The sequence below is a fragment of the Passer domesticus genome, chromosome 10 (assembly GCF_036417665.1).
Source record: "Passer domesticus isolate bPasDom1 chromosome 10, bPasDom1.hap1, whole genome shotgun sequence".
NCBI lineage: Eukaryota > Metazoa > Chordata > Aves > Passeriformes > Passeridae > Passer > Passer domesticus.
Window position 1 is genome coordinate 23,271,893 of NC_087483.1, and position 23,988 is coordinate 23,295,880.

Consider the following 23,988-nt stretch of genomic DNA (forward strand, 5'->3'; position numbering starts at 1 on the left):
CTACATTGAACTCCAGTTCTCTAACTGAACCTGGGTACTGTTTTTGAAGACAGAAAGGTGCCTGTTCCCCAGCTTGAAGGAGGATCTTCTTCTTTTAATGATGAAAACAGTGTTGTGGCTACTATCATTAATAAACAAACAAACAAAAAAATAAAAATAGGAAGAAAACAAAAAAAAAAGTCTTCAGCTATACACTTAAAATCTGACTTCCTCAAGTTTTGCTGATTTTCTGACTGGCACCATCCCCACATTTGCAATGTCATCTAGAATACAAAAACAAATGTAAATGGGACAGAGGAATCATGCATGACAATCTAAACTAGAATCAGCAGATTCCACCACACACCCACCCCTGCTGCCTGCCTCAATTCAGCGTGAAAAGAAAAAAAAATTATTATGCATTTGCATAAATATATTTTGTATTTGCTGATTTATTTTTCACAGCTTTGCAAATACTTTAAAGTAATAATATTGTCACAACGGCTGTACAACAAATTTGTGCCTAAACAGATAAAAAACCCTACATGCCTGTGAAGGACCCAGCAGCAACCATTCAGGGAATGGATTCCTTGGAACTGAGCATTCATAATCCAGTGCCTACTGTGCATTCACTCCCTTCAATGACTATGGTAATTAGGTTGTCTCATGTTATTGTGACTTACAATCTATCTATGGGGACACTCCAGGGGAGCTCTGGGTCTTAAATCTACTAATTTCACATTTAGAAAGACTTGGGCATTACAACAATGCTGAATTGATATGCAGAACATTCAGATAATTTTAAACACTTGAATCATTGTCCTCACATGTAAAAAGATCAGGGCTTCCCTCAAGCACACATTGTGCAAATTCACTGGGTGTGTCACAGCACACTGAAACGATGTTTGCTGAAATGCAACTGGGCCATGGAAGTGGCAGTCGATTAAGTGGAAAATAAGGAGCCTTGGGCACAATGACCTTTATAAACGACACACAAAATTTAAACTGAGATTTACAGCAAACTTTTCTGGTCAGTTTTTTCTATAATAATAAACCAACATATATGGTTAGTTCCTTGCATAAATTACAACCATCTCAGCAAATGTTGCTCAATCATCTAGCTTCTGGCTTTAGCAATACATATCACTTGATCCAATCCTAACAACAGGTCAGACAAAGCTACAGTCTAGTAGTACCATCATGTTAAATAGTTCCTCAGTGCCTAAGTATTGGCAGTCCTAAATGATTAATAGCATGATCTCACTCCACTCATTCATTGTAGACGAATGGGTAATCATACAGAAATTTTGCAAACAAGTTTCCACTTTAGACCACAGCATCAACCCAGATCAGGCAAACAACCTAGAATTCAAACCTGTATGAGAGTTTTGGGAATCTTCTTACCATCTCCTGAGCTCAAGTCTAACCCAACTGCCAGACAGGTCATGACAAGCAAATATTCTCTAGAAATTTCTGGACATTGACAGATGAGCTCTGTCTTGCAGCAGCTGCTCTTTTAGAACATTGCTAACCCCACCTTCCCAGCCCTTCACCAGCAGCTCAAGTAAGTGCAGGAATCTGGGGAGGAGAGAAGGAAGGCAGAAATACACATTTCCCTTCAGCCCTGACAGAGAATGCAAAGAAAGAGGAGGGCAGACACCTTAGAGTGAAAAATGTCAAAGTGCCTTGTAAGATTTGACAAGTCTTCCACAACTTTTATTAATGCAATAAATTTATTTTGGGGAGGGTCAAAAAAAATTCAAATCACTGCCACGGTGAATACTTAAAATTACACCCTATGAGTTAGATTGAATACAAAGTATGTACAAGTTCTCCACTGAGAAAACTGAATGTATTTATCTTTTTTTAATTGAATCTAGCCATATAAAAATGATCCTGGTAAGTAGATTAGAAATCTCACATACTGGGGCCCCATGTGGTTTGCCTTTAATATTTGTGCATTCAATTACTGTTTTTAAAAAGCAGGAATTATTCATTGCAATCCTAATGCTATATTTATTCAGGATTTAGGCATATTTTAAGATTAGGCTTGACTTAATTGTACCAAACTAGCAGCAATGTTGGAGTCAGACTACTGTAACCCATTATCACATATCTGCCTGTTACCTGCATTCTACAAAAATGTGAAGAATAAGAAAATACTTTCTCTTGCTACTGCTGGAATAAAATCAGAGGATGTGTGGGAAGCCTGAAAAGCAGTTTTATTTAGATATTCAAGTAAAATACTTGGTTTTGGTTAAAAAAAGATGAAACATGAAAGCTGTTTTAATAAAAATATGTGTACGACAGAGGCAATTTACATCTCCCTACATAACTCACAGGAAAAAATTAAATGTAGCAAGAAGGCATTGCAAGAATCCTCACTGTGAACTAGGAGTTCACATCAGCTGCTCCATGCAACATTGATGCAACATTAGAAAGAGATGAATAGTCAGTCATTCCCATCTTTTCCTTACAAGAGATTCACTGGCATCTCGACTAGACCTGCAGGAGGATAGTGCTTAAGGCATCTCAGCAGACATGAACCAGACACTGCCCAGACCAAGGGCAGAGAAAAGCCCTCTCCTCACCATGTAACACCACCCTTCACTTCATCAGCAGTTCCTTCAGAACAGCAGTTGTGTCTGATTTCCTCCTCTCAGCTTTTGCAAAACAAGGAAGCAACTTTGAAAGACTAAAGGAAATAGCTCAGAGTTCCATTAGACTGTCACTATTTCTACATTTATACCTTAAACATCACAGCAAATTGCAACTATATACTTTCTTTCTAAGTCACTAGTTATCAACTTCTTAGTTTAACTATGAGCAATGTAAGCATAATTAGCATATGTATGGACATCTACCTTATTTCTAGCCTGTCTCTTCCTCACTCACATTGCAATTCCTAGGGAGATTTCCACCACAGTTTTGAGAAAAGCCTTCTTAAGCATCATGTTACAGATCTTGCAGAAACCCTTGCCTTGACTTTGTTTTAGGTGTGAAGCACTGCAGAAGTTCAGTACAGCTGCATGTGGTTCCAACTCTGGAGATACACAGATTATATTATTTATCTAAATAAGATGAAATGTTATCTTAGTTTGTAAGAAGAGATTAAAAAACAAGGGCAGTAGCTGCCAGGATAGGAAAAAAATGCAATTCCTAGGAAAACATTTGCTTTCATTAGTCAGAAAACAGCTGTAAATCTGCAGTATATTTGTCACAGGGAAAAAAAAAAAGTAATAAGATAGTTACCAAGAGTCTGGTTGTTTTTCCTACGTTGCAAAAGGATTATTACTTGCAAAATCAATGTTTGATATAGATAAGAGCAGGAAATTAACAACAGCCACCACAGTTTTCAATGCAAGACAATATAAGCTTTCATAATGTAGAATAAAAGCTTTAGTCATTTAAAAAAAAAAAAAGGTATCCATAAATATATAGGTACAGGCATTCTGGACTTCTCTATCAGAGGTGAGTAATGAAGCAAGATAGCCAGCATAAGACCTTACTTCTGACAACTATGCTACTATTATGCATCAACTTACATCAATTTCAGAAAACACCACATTCCAAGCTTCCAATTTAGACTGACTTTTTCTTCATAATTTTTTTCCTGAGTAAACGTATCCTGTACTTGCAATTAAGTTTTATAACAGAACAGAAACAAGCAGGCATTCTTTAATTTACAGCACACAGACAGCACTATGCACAGTACCTTCAAAACCAGAAGGCATGTAATCTCCTAAAATACAATGCCAAGGAATTTCTCTGCTTAATTACATAAACATGGCATTTTCAGCAATTTTTTGTAATACAAAAGATGTAAATGTTTCTATTACTATTTGATTAGAAAAAATAAATAAAAACCACTTGGAGGTGATAATTTCTACCTTACACAGAAAAGATTATGCCAAAGAGTCCAGCAACACCATTAAAAAGTGGGCATTATCAAAAAATAAGTATTGTAAAAACATAGAGAACTCAAATGGTTTCTGACTTTGAAATAGACAATCTGAAATTCTAGTTAGAGACTGAAGTGGGATTTCTTCCTTTGGGATTTATCTTATACACAAAATAAATATTTACTGTGGAATAGTTCTGTAAGGTATACATGAGTCATTTTTAACCACAGTATTTCCCAGATAAACACAACTGCTGTATTTATAATGAAAATTAATTCAGTTACGTAGATAGTTCAGTTCATAAAACATCTGACAGAATGGAAAAGGTATTTGACAAGTCCTAACTGGTATTTTTTCTTTAATCTTTAAGGTGCTTTTTGGTTGTGAACGAAAAAGCAATGAAAAAGTACACACAGAAAGAAAAATCTGGTTGGAAACAAAATCTATTCCAGAAAACGCTGGGTGCAGTTGCAGGGATCAATAAGCAAAATTAGGCAGAAAAAGCCTGATTACTCTGATGATCAAACCCCCATGTATGTAGACTGGGCACAACGGGGCTTACTTTCCTACAAATTACCAACTAATCTATCTCTCTTGTTTAACACAACAGAGGGTCAAATAACACAGGTGTTCATTTCCAGGCGTTTCTCACATATTGCCATTACCTAATTATTCATTCACCTCATTTGGAGAGGCTCTAGGAGTTGGAGCAAATCAATCCTGATCCCCTGAGCTTTTTTAAGAATCTACCCCATATTTCCCTCTTTACATACCCTTGTATGCAAACAGTATCACAGGTTTCCAAGAGGACAATATCTTACCCAGAAGCAGTCACCACCTGAGTCTCTCTGGATTCAAATGGAGCACCAAGGAATGCAGAAACAAGGAAGAAAAACGCAAATTTGAATGTGCTCTTATAATATGATTTAAAAAGAACTGGATTTTTAAGTATAATTTTGAAGGAAAAGTGGGCAGCTAACATGTCAAGACAAAGAATTGAGTTGCTGCTAATGACCCTATCTTCTACTGCTTAGTAAGCTAATTATATTAAAGAAAACCAGAGCAGAGGAAATTAGAGGGCATGTTGATGTTTCTATTCCTTCCAAATCAAAACACTAGCCAGCATGATGTAGGAAAGCCCCTTCAGGTTACATACTCTGAGAAAGCTCTTGTATATAGCTTTGGCAAAGCCAAACAAACACGCTCAGTATGCTTGGGTTTTAATAGCCAAAGGCTATCCCTATTATGGCTGTGCCCTCATGCTTTACATGTGCTCAATAAAGCAGAAATCCACCTTTCATGTCAGACCTCAAAAATATTACAGCTTAAATTGAAGAACAGAAATTATCTCCTGGAGCCAAACATGTTTGATAATCTTGGAATGGGTAATAAAACTCTTCTGCAATCTTATGCATGAGCTTCCAAGAAGTCTTTTGCGAGGAGGTATTTTCTGAATTTGTATCACCAAGCTACTGGTTAGTAGTCACAGTTTCCAGTAAAAAGCTGTTTCCAAGTTCCTATTCCCAAAGCATGACTACTGGAGCTTCACAGGAATTATGTCAACTCTGCTGAAATAGCCATGGGCTCACAAGCATGCCCAGCAGCTCCAAGCAGCTGACACAGCTACTGCTAAACACCCACCCTCCGGCAGGGGGATAGCGGGGCTCCTCCAGAGCTGGATAGTGTAACATGTACAGACAGTGCATACCTGCCCGTCCCTACTTGTATTCCATTCTTGAGCTGTGAGCACGAAAACACCCTTCTAACAGAAAAAAAAAAAAAAACAACCAAACTCCATTATATTATTTTGCTAAACTCTGATATAAAGGATGGAAAATAATCCAGACAAGCCATTAATTTTAAATTGGAAAATATTTGAATTAGAAAAGCTTAGCTCATTTGGGATGGAGGAAAAACAAGTTGCCTTTTCAGCACCAGCTTAGTGGCATTATCCAACCTATGCCTACCAACCTACTAGTCCCATTTTTTCACTGTGCTCCAGAAAAACCTACATCCTGATCCTGTAAGTATCCAGAAGACCCACACTCTACAGTATGCAGTGACCTGACAAGAGATCCTTACGCATTCAAGGCTATGCCTGCCTGCCACAGCTAATACAATATCACAGCAAATAATTTAATTACACAAAGATCAAAAAATTCAGAGAGTGACAGCTCCCAGTCTCATCCATAGTGCTTATCTTAGGCATAAAATCAGCATCAAGAACTATATGTGCAACAAGGAGATTTGTTGCTGCAGACCTGTATATCTGAACGTAGCACTAGCACAGCAGCACTCTGTGCTGACCTCACAAACTGTCAGGTATAGAACATGCAACAGAAACATCTCAATTTCTTGACACAAGCAGAAAAGCAGAGAACAGCACTTCAGCTGCTCTAAGTTGTCCTCAATAGCAGCAGGCCAGCTGGAACACCATCCCCACCTTCCCTCAGGTTTGCCACACCAGGAGACTCCCTCCTGCCCTCCTCAGATCTGCTGGACTATCCAACTCCTCCATGCACTCAAGTGAACTCAGTGCAGCCTGGTAAGCAAGCTGTGCAGAATTTTTAAATTACAAAACCCACGTCCAAGTTTGCCAAAATCAGTGACCTACATTTAAGAGTAAATAAAGTATTTAAAAAAAAAAAAAAAAAAAAAAAAAAAAAGGGCAGGGGGACAGGTTTGATTATTGTTGGTTGATTCTTACAGTTGTTTTGCTTGAAGGTGCTAGTGAAACAGCACTTCACCAAAGAGCTACTCCCCAAAATCATCTGCTGCTGAAACGTTTCTGTCCTAGCTGCTTACTGAAATGCTGCTTCCCTTCCCCCAACCCCACAATCCTTTCTCAGCTCATGAGGGCTCTATTTGCAATGCTACACAAAAGGATTAGTTGTTTCAACTTTTCTGTTTTCCTCTTTCCAAACAGTTTCAGTCATGTCTCTTTTGAGTGAACTCAACAGCATTTTACTCAACACTCTAGCCACCTTTTTTTTCTGGGATGGGGGATGGGGGAGGGTTGGGGGGGTGGTGCTAGGAGGGGAAAGGATATAACCAAGCATTTGGTTTGACATAAGTACAAAATCAAATCGGAATAGCAAAAATATGCATTTGTTTCAAATGCTGCTTTTGTAGTCCTGCATTTCTGAACCAAACAAGCATTTTCTGCACTTTAACCTCTAGATAAGCACCACAGGAAAGCATGCATTAAGCTAGAAAACAACAGGTTTTAACACTCCTAGGTTTACCAGTGCTATATTCGGTGATCTCAGACAAACCATTCAGCTTATACTTCAGCCTTCTTAACTGTAAAACAGGTAAAAATGCATGCTAAACCATCCGAGAATATTTTAAAATCTTTGAAATTGAAAGCAACTTTGAAAAGATTGGCTGTAATACCAACTATTATTTTCATAGAATACTGACTTCACTGCTAAGGGAAAAAATATCCTGACTGCATAATCACTTTTAGAACAGTGGCTCCTGCATACGTGCTAGAGGACTTTCAAAGGAAATGTAATATTTTTAAAATACATGTGCCATACCATATTTAATAGCAAGTCATCCCATATCTTTTGGTGCCATGAGTCTTTGGAGCCTTGGATAAAAGCATTTGGTTTTTTGGTTTTGTATTAAGCTATAATCACTCTGCAGGAGCTGTCAGGATTTATCACATCAAAAATCCATGCACAAAAAAAAAAAGAAAAAAAAAAAAAGAGAGAGAGTGGTTGCCCAAAGAGGGCTTGGTACTTTAGAGACATTAGAATCTATTTCATTAATAACACCTATTTGTGCACTTGGTCTTTGTGGCTCAGTGTGCTCATATTGAAGTATTGCCCATTCTCTCCAAGAAGCTTTTGTTGTGGCACTTCAAGGGCAGATCCTCAAACAACAGTAAGTGTTCAGGAGCAGCCAAATTAGAGAGGCTCAGGTGCTAGGAGCCACATCAAACCCCAAAGCCACTGTGAAGATTTACTCACAGCACATCAATGTCTAGTTGGATATTTTGTGCACAACCTGATTCAGTACCGAGTTGAGAGCATCAAATCATGTAATGTCCCAGGCTTGGAAAAACTGTTAACTGACAACAGGGTTTTCAATGTGGATTGCCAGAGACACCAGCAAAAGACATCTGAGAAGTGTTCACTGACCCATGCAGTTCACAGGGATGAGGCCACATGCAAAGTTGTTTGCATGTGAGGAACCAGCATAGCTTAGTAACTCATCTTTGTGAACATTTATCAGAACAAGACCTTTCTCAATGATTTTCCAATATCTGTTTTGAAATCTACACAGCCCTATTAAAAAAAAAATATATATATCCTTTAATGTGCTCTATACAATTTCTTTTAGATGTCAAGAAACATAGGCTCTTGAGTGATAAATTATTTTCTTGAGGAATAATTAAACCATCCTTTAGAGAAAAACTTGTGTGATTGTTTCTTTAAAATAGAAGGCTTCTGTTTTACAACAGGGTTTAGGCTCAGCACTCTTTCAGTAGGAACTTATACATATAGAATGAAAACTCAGAACAAAACAACTCACCAACAGTCATAGAGAAGAGCAAGGTTTCTGCCCTCTGAAACTACAAGAACTGCTAAATACAACACCATTATGCAAGTTGTATGTAGAACTGCGATCCTACTAAGTGCATCAATAGCAAAGACTGTCAACACACTACTGACAATATTTCAAAACAAATTACAGTATTGGTAAATCACATTCAACTTCCATTGCCACATACACATTTGCCTTGAAGTTAGAGACCCAGAAACAAGGGGCTTAACAAGAAAAGGTATTCAACTAAGAAGGTTAAGTGAAGAACACATAAATAAAGGCAGTGTCCTGAAAAAGCTGAAGCACAAAAAGCAAACAAGGCTGGTTTTAAGTACAGTTCAAAACTGTTGAAATCTGTCTAAAGCACCAAAAGATGGATGGATTTCCGGGGGAGGAAAGGAACAGAAAGCACACATTTCCATTGAACTGTTTCAAACTAAGGGTATTGTACATTTTTCTAAGCTGTAGTCTTAGACTACAGGACGCTTTCATTGAACCCATGGAAAATCCATGCTGTCATGTTACAATATTGGTTTTCTATCCTGTTGTGTATGTTGGCATTTACCATTAGCAAGAATTCACAGTGACATCAAACCAAAACCAGAGCTTTGTTACAAAGAAGATACATTGCTGTGAGAAACCAAAGATGTTGAGTGCAGATCTTCCATGACATGCATGGAAGATATTAGATATTAGGGAGATATCAGAAGTTAGCAAGAGAGAGAGAAAGACACAATCAAGCACTGGTCTTTTCTTGGGGCAGCCTCAGGTGAAATATTAATCCCCCTGAAAGTCAAGTGAGATTTTTACCACTGATTTCAAGGAAATATGACCTTAGTTTCTTAGAATTTGTAGTATCTTCTCTGTCCAGTAAAAAACATAAATTAAAAAAATAATTTAAAAAATCTATATAACCAATCCCTATTATAGAAAAAGCTGATTTATATCACTCTAGCAGTGTAGGCTTTATATTCTTTTACGATGTTACAATTCTGAAACAGTGCCAAGCCAGAAGAGCCAGACTCAAGAGAAAGTATTTTTCCAGAGGTATTAATTTTGATTAAAATAATATCTACTACTCTCCTACATTAAAAGACTTCAGCTATGCAGCTTTCAGAGTCAACTTTCATTTCATTTTATGTTAACACACTTTTCCTTTTGAGCTAGCTGTATATTTTCCTTTCTTTCAGCTATTAATGCACTAGCCCAAGGTTAACTGACAGCCTTGACCATCAGTCCATGAAAGGAAGGAGCTCCTTGCAGAACACAAATGAAATCCCTAGATGGTAAACATACACCAATCAGATGAAGCCAAAGCTGGGCATACTACACATATAAATTCCTTGGCAGCACTGCTGCCATATAAATATGCTTTTGTTTAAAACATTTTTGTCAAGTTTGTTTGAAAGCTAATATCCTTTTTGGTACAACATCTGCTTCTCTAGAGCTCTACAGTCAGAAACACCTTGCAAGGTGGGTTGAAGAAGGGTGAAGTAGGACAGCACAGTCTACTATCTATCTTACAAGTCAAAAACTGTGGGAGGGTTTGTATCCACGTCTGAGCTTTGTGACAATTTGCAATTTTCTGCATTCTTAGATAACAACAGCAAGAACAGTCCAACTGGCTTAAGAAAACCTTTTCCAAAGTTGTTCTGCTTTCCCTGTGCCCCACCAGTCCCTGAAGGAAAAAAAAAAGAAAAAAAAAGAAAAAAAAAGGGGGGGGTGTGGCTGTGTAAGAAAGAGTTTTAAAAGAACCTTAATTCAAATTCCAGTTCAAAGATTTGGATCACTACTTCTCACTCTGTCAACTATTCTTTGGTTTAAAATCCTTAAATATTTTAAAATAAGTCCACTTAGCCACTTATCTCTACTGAGAAGATGTGAGTAACTTGTTCCGCAGTGCGTGAAACAGACTGTGCTGTAAGCAAAGTGCTGCACATCCTGCTATTTATCTCAAGGTTATGCTCAGCGTCACCATCAAACAAGTTATTTGGCCCACATTTAGTTGGATATTATTTCCCAGCGTGGCATTGAGAGTTTACTGACAGCATTAGAGGAGCAGAGCAAAAAAGCCTTAACAGAAGCACTGTATTATCCTAGTCCACCAGTTAAGGAAATTTGAACTTTCCCCTACAACAACAATTAATAACACTACATTTTCAATAAAATTGACAAGACACCTTCACTTCCTAGAGGACCAGATTCAGGATGATAATTTCTGGGTTTTGTTTGCCTCTTCCCACCCATGCCTTTATTCCTGCATTTGAATGGGAGAGTAGATGGAATGGTGAGAAAAAATATTACTAACTTCCCACTTAGCTTGGTTTCCAGCTTCAGCAATGAAAAATCACCAGCTTTTTGATGTTCATGTAAACATTAACATAGACCTGTAACATGATTAAGATTTCAAGCAACAAAACACATGCAAAATGCAACTTCAGGGAAAGAAGTTGAAAATTTGTATCTAAAGCAAGTCCTGGCCCTGCTAAACCAAAAAGCAGCTGGTGGAGTGATTTATGGGCATATGTGAGCTGTACCTTGGTAATGAGCTGTGCTGGAGGATGACTCAGCTGAGCAGTGAGTTATCTGAGCTGGAAAAGAGAAAGCTGAAAGCTGAACTATAGATAAAATTCTTTATCAGAAAAGGCTGGCTGGTTGGCGTTTTTGTCCTTGATTGTCCTTGATTGATTGTTCCTGCAATCTGCTGATCATGACTTTTAAAGTACTCTCAAGATAAAATACTTCAGCAAACAATAATAGATTTTGAAGGCAGTTTTCACCTAATTTAAAAAAAAACCAAAAACAAAAACAAAACCCAACAAACAACAAAACCAAACAAAAACCCCAAGAACAAATCCAGGGACTTTACCAAATTCTAAGTAAGAATGGTGAATTACACAAAATAATGCAAAGTCTTTAGGAAGGTCATTAAAATTGCTCTTAATGCCTTTTATTTCCTATGGGTTTATTTTTAAGCTCATTTTAAAGTGTGCTTTTGAAACCAATAACATATACTGATATAATGATACTTAATAGAACTTTCTCGAGTTGTATCAGACAGCACTAGGAATGCAGCTTTACTGTTGGGTGATTTTGTTCTCCCCAGTTATTCTCAATATGCCTGCTAATATGCTTAATAGCATACACTGAATGTGCACAGTCCCTCCTCCCTGGGCTCAGCTGGCAGCCCACCATCTTCTCAAAGTACTTTCCTTGCTGCCATTGCACCAAGCAAATGATTCTGTGCACTTCCAGTGAGAAGTCAGAAAACTGAACTCAGAATACAATACCTTAAGCAGCAGTTTCAATTCATTATTTCCTTACCTGCCTTGTCTAACTCAGAGCATGCAGGAGTAGTGGGTGTGTACAGAGGTACAAGACAAAATGCATGATACAGGCTTGAGCCCAACTGAAGCTATTTACACAAACGTACTCCAAGACTTGCCAGTCACTTGAAATAGATCATGTGTTAGTAAATGCACTGACATCCAGGACCAGTCAAGTTTTTGGGTGTGAATTTCAGGTAAGTGATAATTAAGCAGTGTCCTGATGAAGTATCTCAGCTATTCAACAAGCATGCTGGACACATGGCTATCACATGAAGTTTAGTCTAGTAGTCTCATAGGCTAATTTTAAAGAAGTCCAGATCAGACAATAGGTAAGGTCCTAACAGGCATGCTTCATGACTCAGATTGCAACCACAGGAAAAAAAAAGAAACAAGTCATAACAGCAGACTGACCTTAGCCCTGAGAAAACTCAAGAATGTTGAGGATACTGAACTAGAGAATTGCATGGGAATACTACTGTCTATCATGGTTTCTTGTAATAACTGCAGACAAAAGACTTAGCAGATGTTTCAGGCTCCGTGCTATCTGTCCCCAGGGGGCTGCAGGGTAAAACACAACTCCTGACAGGTGAAGGGCACAAGGAGGCAAGAACCTAGGGGGAAGGTGTTCAGCAGTCATGAAACATGAGGATCCACCCCTTTAAGCACTGATGAAACAACACAGGATTAAAAAACTCTTTTGAAAAGTCACTCATCAAACATAAGAAAACAAGCAAAAGCAATCTTGGAAAGTCTAGGACTCTAAGACAGACCCAACAATGCTCCCATCTGACACATATCTCTCAAAAAGTGCTTTATGATGGCTTTATGTGATCAAAAAAAAAAAAGCCTCTTAAATGTACAGGTTTTTATGCTAACCTTGTGATTTGAAATCCTGAGTCACCCACTCTAAATATCAGGAATTCACAGTGCTTTATGTATAGGCAACTAAAGAGACATAAAAGTCTTGCAGGACTTCTATATTTTCCAGATATTAATGGTACAAACTTCTAAAATAATTACAAAGGACCTGAGCTACAGTCTAATTTTCACAAGCATGTTAAAAAAACACCCCAACTAAATACAATTTGCTTAATGTTACTTACCACTACATAATTTCATTTATGCAACACTGATTCGTCATTGAGTTCTTAATTTTTTTACAAAGATCAAAGGAAAAAAGAGACTGCAGTCTTATTACCAAAAGAACTGTGCTTCTGCATGAAAAGATCTATCATTTAGCACCATCCTACAGAATAACTGGTTTTTGTCTTTTTGTTTTCATTGCTCCTTGCATGCAGGGTACAGAATTTACAAGATCACTCCATGTTTGCAGTGAGCTAAAGCAGAACATACAACACATTTAAAAATTGAAACCTGTCCTTTTTCCTTCTGTGAACAAACATATACAGAACTCTGAAAGGGAGAAACATGCATCCTATTGTTACCTATAGAAAGAACTGTAAAAAATTATTGTTAACAGGGATAAAATTGCAAAGGCAACACCTGCTAAAAAAGAGACCATTCAGGAGATTTACTGCTTCAGAAATCTATGATGGAAGTAAGTTAAGATAGATAATGGCTAGTCATGGGATGTATGAAAAAGTGACTGATTATACATTGCTCCAAACCACTGGTTTTCATTACTGACATAAATCAAGGTTAGGCAGTAGCTTAGCAAGTCTTAAAAGACAATAAAAAACACCAGTAAAAAAAACTGGCAGTCAGATTTAGCATAGAATGTTGTGTCCAGAAATACCAGATGCCTTTATAAAAATAAAGTATGTTTTGCTAAGCAATATCTGAAAAGTTTTTGCAGCCAAATGGAGCTTGATCTTTAACAGCTGAGCAACAGAGGTCCTTATTATTTAATTAAATACTCGCTTTAGCTGACATCTATTTTAAAACCTAAAATGAAGTGATTTTGCTGCAAGGCAGGTAGGTGAAATGGAAAGGGTTTATTCATATGAGGCTAGGAGTCGTGAATGAAACAATGACTTTAGCATAAAATAATCTGCTGCTAAACAAGAAGTTACTGTGAAACATTACATCCAGACTAGTTGATTTATAACAAAATAGCCTTTTGATTTGAAAATCATTTCTGCACCACACTTATGGAAGGACAGTTTGCTCTTGTTTCTATTTGTGGTCACTACTACTCACATCCATGAGGACAGTGTCCCTCCATCAGGCATTAGTACATCTACCAATAATTCTTAGATAATGGCTGAAAAAAAAAATCTGAGTTGATTTGGCAGGTACACTGTGGACTTTTCAATTACTCCTTTTATTTATACACTGTTCCTCTCTCTATTAAAAATACTGCAACATTCCAAGAAGTCACGTGCTCTTCTTACAAACACAGAAACAATTTTGCAGATAATGGGACTAAGTAGATGCCTTTGAAGCCAACAAGCCTATTTTCTCAAGCACAAACACCATTATTTTTAATGCCCAAGCAAAAACTCAAACTAAGTGCCTGATTTTCCTGAAATCCCTCATGCTGCAGCTGAACCCATCCTTTATCCCTTGTCTCTGAGCACCAGCCATCTGGCTGATGCATGAGGATGAAACCAACCAAGGTAAGCTTGTGGAGGGCAAGTGGGTGACTGAAGTCTGCAAAGCACCACCTGACCCTGACTGGAGAAAAGGCGTTCCCTGGTGAAAGACCACGTGCCTGCAAGAGCACATGCCAGTGGCCATGCACAGCCGCTTCGGGGAGTGTTCCTCCAACTTCCCACCACACAAACAGTGAAGAGAGACCCTAGACATTTGCCAGGCAACAAAGTCTCCTCATCCATCAGGTCTCCACGCTGCCATTTTCCCACAGCGCCCCTGTTGCAGAGAGAAGACACACCAGTTTTTTGGGTGCTCCATGGGGCAGCCGGGTGTGCACAACTGCAGACATGCAAAATTGGCACAATTTCATTTGGAAACAAACCAAAGACAAACTCTGTGGATTATCCAAAACAATACCAGATAGAAACTGGTATACATTTTGGAGTCTCTAAAGAGCATAATTTCATTAAGCATGCAAGACCTAATAAGCACAAAAAGGAAATAACCAGGCGCTGTCATAACAGGAAACATACCAAAGTCCTGCCTAAATTGGAGCTGGCTGGGAAGTGAACAATTGTCAGGAACCCATTTCAGACACTGATATTGCTGATTACCTTGAGCAAGCATGGCATAATGGCCAAAAAAACCCCAAACCAAGGAGAGTGGTTTGTTTATTTTGTGGGAAGCAGATCAGAAACAATCTAAATCTTAAACATGCATATCCTAAAATATGTCACTGTTTCACTAAAGTGGAACAGAAATAGCAATACTTCAAGTTAAAGGATGGTTAGAAATAAGTATAAACACACAAATGCACATCTCTCTTAGTGCACCTGACTGGGGATACGTACACTTTGCTGAGAGCATTGTGGTGTAATTCACACAGGGTACATAATTTTCACTTTTATCAAAGAAGTTTTCTGTCAAACTACTACATTGCAAATTTACTACTAAAATTGCTTTGACTTTTTTTACTTTTTTTTATGTCTGGAGGATGGAACAAGGGATCATTTTACTGCCAGTTAGTACGCTCGTTGACAACTTATGAATGGTACTGGACTTGAGTTGGTCCTATATACGGTGTTTTTTTTCATTATTTTCTAAGTGGCACTGGCATTATTCATCTGCGCTGAACATGCTCAGTTCCAGAAAAGCACTTTCCAAAAGGTTTCTAATCCTGCTAATGTAGTTTCAGTTCCCTGATCCCAGCCATCCTGGAAATTCATGTGTGTCACAGCACACAGCTCCATCCGGCTTTGAGATGAAACTGGGATATCTGCCCACACGAATTTGGAACTGACTTATTTCCCTTCAATGGCGTGACATGGCTGAGAGGCTAAAAAAAACTCCCAACTGCAACAAATCTGAGGCTTCCCCTAAAGGAAAGATAGTTAAAGGCACAGGTAGCACAGCACTTTCTAGATACTTGCTAAACCTCCTCTCTCATTTACCTTATGGCCCTTTTTTCATATTGTGACCATATATCTTCATACTAGAGAAATCCATTCATATTTTGTCTGCAATCTAAGTTTAAAAATTGAACACTAAAACACAAACATATCTGAGCAAATAAAAGCATAAAACTATGGGTATTTCCCAGTATGAGTCAGTGTGGATGTGGGAATTTCTAAGTAGAGACAAAGCAGCAAAAACAAGAACATACCAGCAGAGAGTTGGTGCTGCTCCCTGGCAGTCAGCAGTAAGGATGTCTTTTAGTATTTAGAAACCATTCTGGTTCCATTATTTGGATCTGAAAACTTGCTGTGCAGACTACGGGGCAAGCAGGGAAATCTAGAGGTAGATACTTACTTCTTTCATGTTCCCTGGGTGAAATAGTAAGGCTTGGTGTATCAAAGCTCCATACAGAAGGCTCATTATGTAAGTGACAACTATAATATTAAACTGAATAGAATGATAATATAATTCAAGAAATCTAATTGCTACTGTGCAGGAAATTCATTTTCTAACAATACAAAGCAAAAGCTGTCTCAATCACTAAAAAATTCCACCCCTTATAATTTTCTTTTATTTTCAATTTTATAAAAATGGCCTTAACTCCTCCTAGAGACATCAGCACTTAACTACTCAATCAATCACCAGAATCAATCACCACACCTGCTGTTTCCATTGTTATTCCTTAAAGGAAAGTGTAAGTACAGGAAAACATGTACTGACTAGAATCCACCAGAGGCAAATTAAAAAAAAAAAGAAAACAAAACCAAAAGAGTATTCTAATTACTAAAATTAAATACCTTTTGAAAACTGTAAATGAAAATTATTCCATCAGAAGAGAAAGAAAAGTTGCGAAATTTACAAATATAATGTATTAATTTGGTGAAAAATAAAAATAATTTGAATGTAATATTTATCTGAAAATAAAAACCCAGCTCTCAATAACCCTTTATGTTCATTATTGTCAAAATACCTTGCCAAGGTAACCACTATCATTATTCTTACCTTACAGATGGCAAAACTGCAAAGACCTCAGCAGTATCAGAAATCCTCAAATTAGTAGAAAAGCTGGGAAAGTAAGTAATATCTCTCATCTCTAGTGCAGAGTTTTGAGTTTAGATTTGACCACTGAAACAGTAAAGAACAAAGACCAATTTCTCAATATTCTGTAATAACATCAAGCATTGAATATACACCTATATTCCCAAGTTTAATATTCTACTGTTCTCACCTCTTAACAGAGAAAAATCATCTAAGACAAGGAAGGGAAGTATTGGAGTATTATGTAAATTTTTCTACCAGTACAACCTTTCCACATCTGAACCACAAATGAAAAGAATCATTATAATCATTAATTAACTGTACTCCTGTCTTCATCTGTAGGTTTAACACTTCTTTATAAATATGTCACCATGGACCAGATTAATCTGAGAAATGTGATGATTAATACAGAAATCCCTGACAATATGTGGTGGGTTTCTATTTATTGATGTTAATAAGGCAGAAATTTTCTATGCACATGCACCAGTAATTCTCCCAGTGCCTCTGACAGGAGTCAAGAGTCTGAATCCCATAGCAGCATATCTCCAAAACAGAAGTTACAAGTGCAGATGGCTTTCTATACAGGTGGAATAAAACCTAACACAACAAAGAAGGCAGCACCTCAGCTTTGCAGAATATGCTTGTGAAACAACACCCAAAGCAATCCTTGTTTTAGAGCTCACTGTGTGACATAATGGCATAATTCAAGTTTCGATCTGCAATCTTTTACTAGCAGGATCTATCCAGCTCTGTGAGACAGCCCACACAGGGCCCTGGGACTCAGTGTGCCAGCAGCAGCACCCAGGGACAGAGTGTCCCACTCTGCAGTGAGTTGAGCCTTGCAGGCTCCCACAGGGACTGTCGTGCTGGTCTCCCCACCACCTCCCCAATGGCAGGGATTGATGCAGCCATTATCCTGTATCATGTGCAACTGAGAACAGCAATGGGCTTTTCCACCTCAATGGGCTGCATGGCACCTCATCTTTATTTCATTATCACAGCAGACGACTGTGAAGAAGCAACATACAGCACTTTTAAAGTGAATGGCACCTCAGTTTATGAGTCAACTCAGATATACTCTTTTACAATCTACTAAGCCAGCTTCTTCTTGAAGGAAATAGTTTGTATAATCACATACAAAATAATCTTTATAAAGTATACCACTTTTTTTTTCCATATCCTTACAACAAAAACCATATTTCCCATTAAAAATCCCAAATTGCATAATACAATATCATGCATGCTTTACTGCAAAGTCAATGCAATGGTGCAAGAAAGGAGCAACTCTGTTGCATGAAAAAAGCAGTATCTAAATAACTCAGAAAACATTTCTTTCACCAGCATCAGTTTTCTAAGAGCAAGACATACTGAATTTTTTTTTCATTTCAGCATTTTAATACAGTGCCGTATTTTGAGATAAATTTAACACTTCAGAATATCTAAATTTTCATTGCATTTACCTCTTTGGGATTTTCAGTAGGACAAAAATATTACGCTGGTCTGGTGACATGACATGTTATATGGCAAATCTTTTCAAAGCAGAGTTTTGGTGATTTTACTGAACTACTTTCTACTTTGCCATAAACATCGCAGCAACAACAATGTAGGTGCTGTCTACAAATGGGTAATGTGAAGGTGTTTAATACAATTCTTCAGAAATAAGAAACTACATAGGTAGGTCCAACACCAGACTCCATTTCCCCATGACTCCTCCATCTCTAACCAGGAGTGAGACTGAAGGGCTGCACATACCACTAACTAAAAATGAGCAGGTTATGGGAATGTGTCAGTTCCGCTGGAGGATGCACAAAGTTAGCTGAATTTAGACAACTTTTCTTTTCATGCCAGTGAATGCTCTTTTTCAAAAAACAAAACCATGTCTCACTTCCTGATCCTGCTGCTGGGCAGGGTATCCTGCTACAGGGTGGAGCATTAAATTGTTCAAGAAAAACGCTGGCTGGCAGCCAGTGGAAATTTCATGCACTGTGGATCACGCTTCTATTCTACTATGATTCATCTGCTTCAGCAACCACTGGTGATGGGTATATGTGGCATGTGCACAGAATATATTTTCTACTACAGAAAAATTTGCCTATAGAATATTTTGTTCTTTCTAATGTGTTTAGTCTAGGCTTATCTAGAGACAATAGGAGGTTCTAGCAGCCTACAGCTACTTCAAGGGCAGTTGTGGAGTTAATCTCTTAAATTAGTGTAACGTGGGAAAATAAACTGCAACTGGAAATTGAGGCTTGGGAGATTCAGGCTGGATATTTGGGAGAAAATATCTCCAGCAAGAAGTCACCCTGGAGAACCTGGAATAGGTTAAATTGTCATCTTTGGAGGTTTTTACACTTAGACAAAACTACAGCAGGCCCAGTGACTATTCTGCCTTGCGAGGGATATAGGACTAAATGGTCTTTCTAGCCAATACCCTATGACTCCACAATTTTATGTATCCTCAATCAGTGTTTCTGATTAGTCTGAGTCTCCAACATGAATAAGAAAGTAATTTCTGTCTTGACTTGTGTCAAAAATCCAGGCAATTTGAAACACCTGCAAGTGGCTACAAGTCATTGCGTTGCGCATCACAACATAATATAAATACAAAATCAATAAATATATTCAAATATTTATGTAAATATTTACATAATATTATATAAACAAATACATATAAAATCAGAGCCTCGGGTGGTGATTTGCAAGGTTTCCAAAAATTTTAACCAGATTAATCAAAATAAATGAGGTGTTGAAATAAAAATGATAGGCAACACTTTGTTCATCTGGCATAATGGAAAAAGACATGAGCTTCTACAAGCATCAGCCTGAGTCGGTGGAATTAATTTCCTTCAACCAACCTTGAAGTCAACCTTGTCACCTTTTGCTTCAGATTACAAGTTGGATTCTTCTCAGTTTCCCTAACACATTCATGTATTTAAAGAGGGAAAATCACCCTCAAAATGAAGCTGTCCTTACAAATTTTTCACATCGATGAGAAAGCACAAGAACAGAAAGAGTGTCACTAGTACACAGAAGAAGGTACTGTGATATTATAACAATGAACGTAATATTAGCGTAGGTTTTCCACAGATATATTTTTATTTTTCATTTTATTCAAAACTTACATTACCTCCTCTTTTATTACACATTTACTCACTCTCCAAGGCTAAGTGAGAAGATGGGGTAGGAAGCCCAACTACTGTACATTTTGTTTTGGATTTATGTGCATATGCAACTTCATATTCTTTTAAACCCAGTAATCTTATAACTATGTGTCATTGAACTTGCTTTCTGTTGCTGAATGAACTTTCTTTAAATGCATGAAGACAGACAGGCACACTGCTGTTCTGACTGAAGTCAACAGGAGTTACCAATGGATTTAAATTGAAGTCGGATTAGGACTTCTGTGAAAAGCTTATATATAGAGAACCATGTACTGTAAAAATGTAATCCTTTAGGGAAAAAAGTCATTTATAAAAGCCTTCCTGTGAAGAAAAAAAAAGCACACTATAGACTTAGGTAATCATTTAACAAGCTCGACAGCTGAAAGTAAATAATTCTTGGGCAAAGTTTCTAGGATGAAAGGTTTGACCTGCGCTTGAATCTAAAAGCAGCAAGCTGATTGACCTTACGATACCGTGGTTTTATTTCAGAAGCTGCCTTCCCCCCCACAGCCCCCTCCCCCAAGCTTTCTTCTGAATTGCATGAATATTTCATTACTAACTGTGCATACCATGGCAGACAAAGAGCTAATAGATTAGTAATTTGACCTGCTATTTATTTGAGGTGCCCCAAACATGTAAGAAGGGAGACTCTGATTTTTCTTTAGAACAATCATGAAACAATGTGGTTGATTCTAGAAACTTTACTTTAGCTGAGATAATTGGACTAGGTGGAAGAGGCAAAGGGTATGGTAAGAATTCACATCTGGGAATGGAAGGAAATCAGTGCACAATACAGTCAGACGTGATAGAACACTCTATCTTAATCACTGCAGTAAAACACTGAACTTCGCTGCATTACCTAGAAACCTTGTTTATACTGCTTCTGCTTTGCTTTAGCAAAGGATTAAAAAGACCCAAGCCAAACAAAATACCCATACTATAAACACTGAAAGAATGAGTTATGTCACATTTATACTGTAGAAGTGTAAAAGAGCTCTTCAACTGACCATTTTTCTTTTCCTGATAATGAATATCAGTTTAAATTGATGGAGAAATCTCTTAAATTACATTCAAGAGTTGCCTATAAAGCAATTCTTGGAAATCATGTCTTCAGATCAATTATGATTGAGGGATCCTGCTAGTGAAAAGCATGAAGCTTTTAGATAAAGCAAAGTGTTTTGGACAATTAGCTAAACATAAAATCTAGATTTCATTATTCCCTTTTTCTTCTGCCCTCTGAACAGCAATCACTAAAAAAGACAAGTAAAGTATTTGATTTACATGGAAGGAAAACATTTAATTATGAAGCCATTTTTATGCATTAAAAAGGTACACTAATTCATACACATAGAGTCTGAAGACAGCATCTAACTGAGACAAAAATTATTTTTAAAAAATCCAAACCCAAACTGTATCACTCCATTGTGTAGCCAACATCCAATATAAAATTCTTTCACAAGTTCTGATGATTAGAATTTGCCAAAAAAGTGGCTAGAAAATGCTGCACCACAACATTTAGAGACACACGTGTGCATCAGCACAGGTGCTAGGGTGACCAGGCAATTTCTAGCCTTAGGTGCCTATTTTCTGTTCAAAGTGACAGGCTCTGAGGTTATGATAGCTGCACTTCAGCCTGTTAGTTTCTTGACTGCTGCATGCTCTGATTGTTAGCTGCAGTGTTTCATTTGAGTTAGGGATGTCAGCCACTCACATTCAAAACATATGCAACTGTGGAACAAGTGTGCATAAAGACCAGAGTTCTGAATTTGGTGAATCTAATCTGCTCCTGCTTTCAGGGAATTTATACAGTTGTTTTTTTTTTCTAGACATTGTTGAGGAGCGGGGGGGGAAAAAAAGTACTATTTGCCACCTTCGAGTAATTCTTCCACAAAATCATTGATGAATCCCTGGTCTGGAAGCCATGTACAGATGGAAGACTCCTTCTCCCCTATTACTTCTGTCTATTTTGAGCTTCTTTTGCAAAGGGATATTTGCACATGTGCTGAAAACACTTTTAGTAACCTGTGCAATTAAAGCTTTTTATTATCATCCAGTGTTACAGAAGTAATCGCTGAAGTCTTTAATCTTAAACTGGAAATGTGGCTTCACAGATACAGCTATTGAGGAGGTGAACAGGTTAAGAGCAGGAATGAAATCTACCCTGAAAAGGAAACTGCTAGACTTTGCTCTCAAGTACCTCTATTAGCCTGCAAGAAAGCAGCTGAAGGTAATCAGAAGCAGTCATGGTAAATAACAATTCTGACACAGTTTAGCTGGTATTTAAATTGTAGCTAAACAAAGAAAAAAAGGCAGCTAAAGCTCAAAGGATCTAGGTATCTCAAACCATTCTGGTTACTACAAGAAAACACTGAGGTCAAGCAGTGCAGAAGGAAGTACAAAGTCCTGAAACGTTTTTCAAATATCTATGGGAAAGAAATGGTAAAAGTCTGAGAGAGGAGATGTCAGAGTGGGGATTGTGCTGACTCTATGTGGGAATTAACGGATTTGTTTTCTGTCTCTTGCTTTACTTATTTCCTGAAGATGGTCATTTCATCTCTTCTCCTTTTGTTCTGTAAAACTGGTATTATACCCTCTCTGGTGCATTTTAAAGGCACAGCAGAGTGAAAGCTGGAAGGAAGGAAGCCAAGGAAAGAAAGAAGTCAGACTGGCCCACTCAGCAGATATGTAAGATAGGGGGAAGGTAAAACTATTTACTCCTATGCGAGACTGGTGTGATCCTGTGGCTGGCTGGAGCACAAGCAGGAAGCTCACAGGCACTAACATGCTGGATGCCTCACCAAACCCATCTGAAATTACAGTGCTGCTATGATTCATTAACACCTTCAAACACCATATAAAATAGCTAGGCAGAGTAATAATGAAAACGAACATTAAAAAAAATTTCAAACTGTCACAAAACCAATCTACTGCATCTCAGATGAAAAGAGAGGTGATTTTTCTTTCTCTGGGCATTACAGTCTTTATTCAAAACAATCCTGAAGCAAACTGTCTCCCTGGATGAAGCAAAATGACAGCATAGTGGGTCATCTTTAAAAAAAACTAGATGTCTGGCTCGCAGACTAGCCACCCTTTTCCATGGCTAATGCCAGAAGCAAGATACCTCAGCAGCCCTTGGTGCTCAGTGTGTTCTGGGTGGCTACCACATATCAAGCAGTTCACCTTTTCCCAGTGTCATTTCACTTTTGACCATCAATCCTTTCCTTCTTGCAAATACTACTAGCTTGCACAGTTTCTGTAAGGAAAGATCTGAGTAAACACTAAGTTCCTTTTTAGCCCCAAGGTCTGTCTTGAGCCTCTCTTTCAAGATACAATATTTGGCACTTCATCCCTCAAGTGATTTACCAATGTCTCTTCCATACCTGCTGAATGGTCTATGGTCTTGACTACAGGTATACATCATTAAATAGACTCATTTTATAGCTGTTAAAAAATATTGAAACCTGTGTATATCCGAGTTTTCAGTGCTTCTCAAAAAAACCAAATATATCAGCTATTTAAATTTAGAGTGCATCACTTCACTAAGCAATTCTCACAAAAACCCAGGACAGCAATATGTTTGTGCTACAGCAAGTCACAAGTTTCTACATTGTCTCAATATATTTAAGTTGCAACTCAAAACTCTATTGAAAAGAGAATTATTTCATTATATAAATGAATTTACATCAGATTATAGCAGTGGTAGTCATAATAATATAATAATAATATAATATAGCAGTAGCACCATGATAAATAGTAATTAATCAAAATATTTCCACAGTCCCCTTCAGCTGTCACTGCTAAACATTCTATAGATTAAAGTAGTAACCCCATCCTTGGCAGGGAAGAAAACTGAGGTTCTGCAGTGTAACAGCATTTGTTCAAGAAGGAGCAGTTGTAGATATCAGACATTTCCCTGTTACTCCCTAACTTTCTTATTTTCTCTAATGGGTTATTATACACACCCTACAATTTGGAAGTTTGATGGTACTTTTGGCTTTAGTAGCTTCAAAGGCT

At 37.7% G+C, this 23,988-nt stretch overlaps 1 protein-coding gene across 3 annotated transcripts in view; it reads right to left on the minus strand.

The window, feature by feature from the left end:
* The window catches only part of ITGA6 (integrin subunit alpha 6), a 93,206-nt gene that overhangs the window by 59,923 nt on the left and 9,295 nt on the right, over positions 1 to 23,988 (minus strand). For 2 of the 3 annotated variants that reach the window (XM_064434428.1, XM_064434427.1), the window contains exon 2: positions 16,778 to 16,900. The exons of the other annotated variant lie outside the window; for it this stretch is intronic. The gene's annotated coding sequence lies outside the window, so the exon portion shown is untranslated. The remainder of the gene's footprint in view (positions 1 to 16,777; positions 16,901 to 23,988) is intronic. 3 annotated transcript variants of the gene reach the window in all.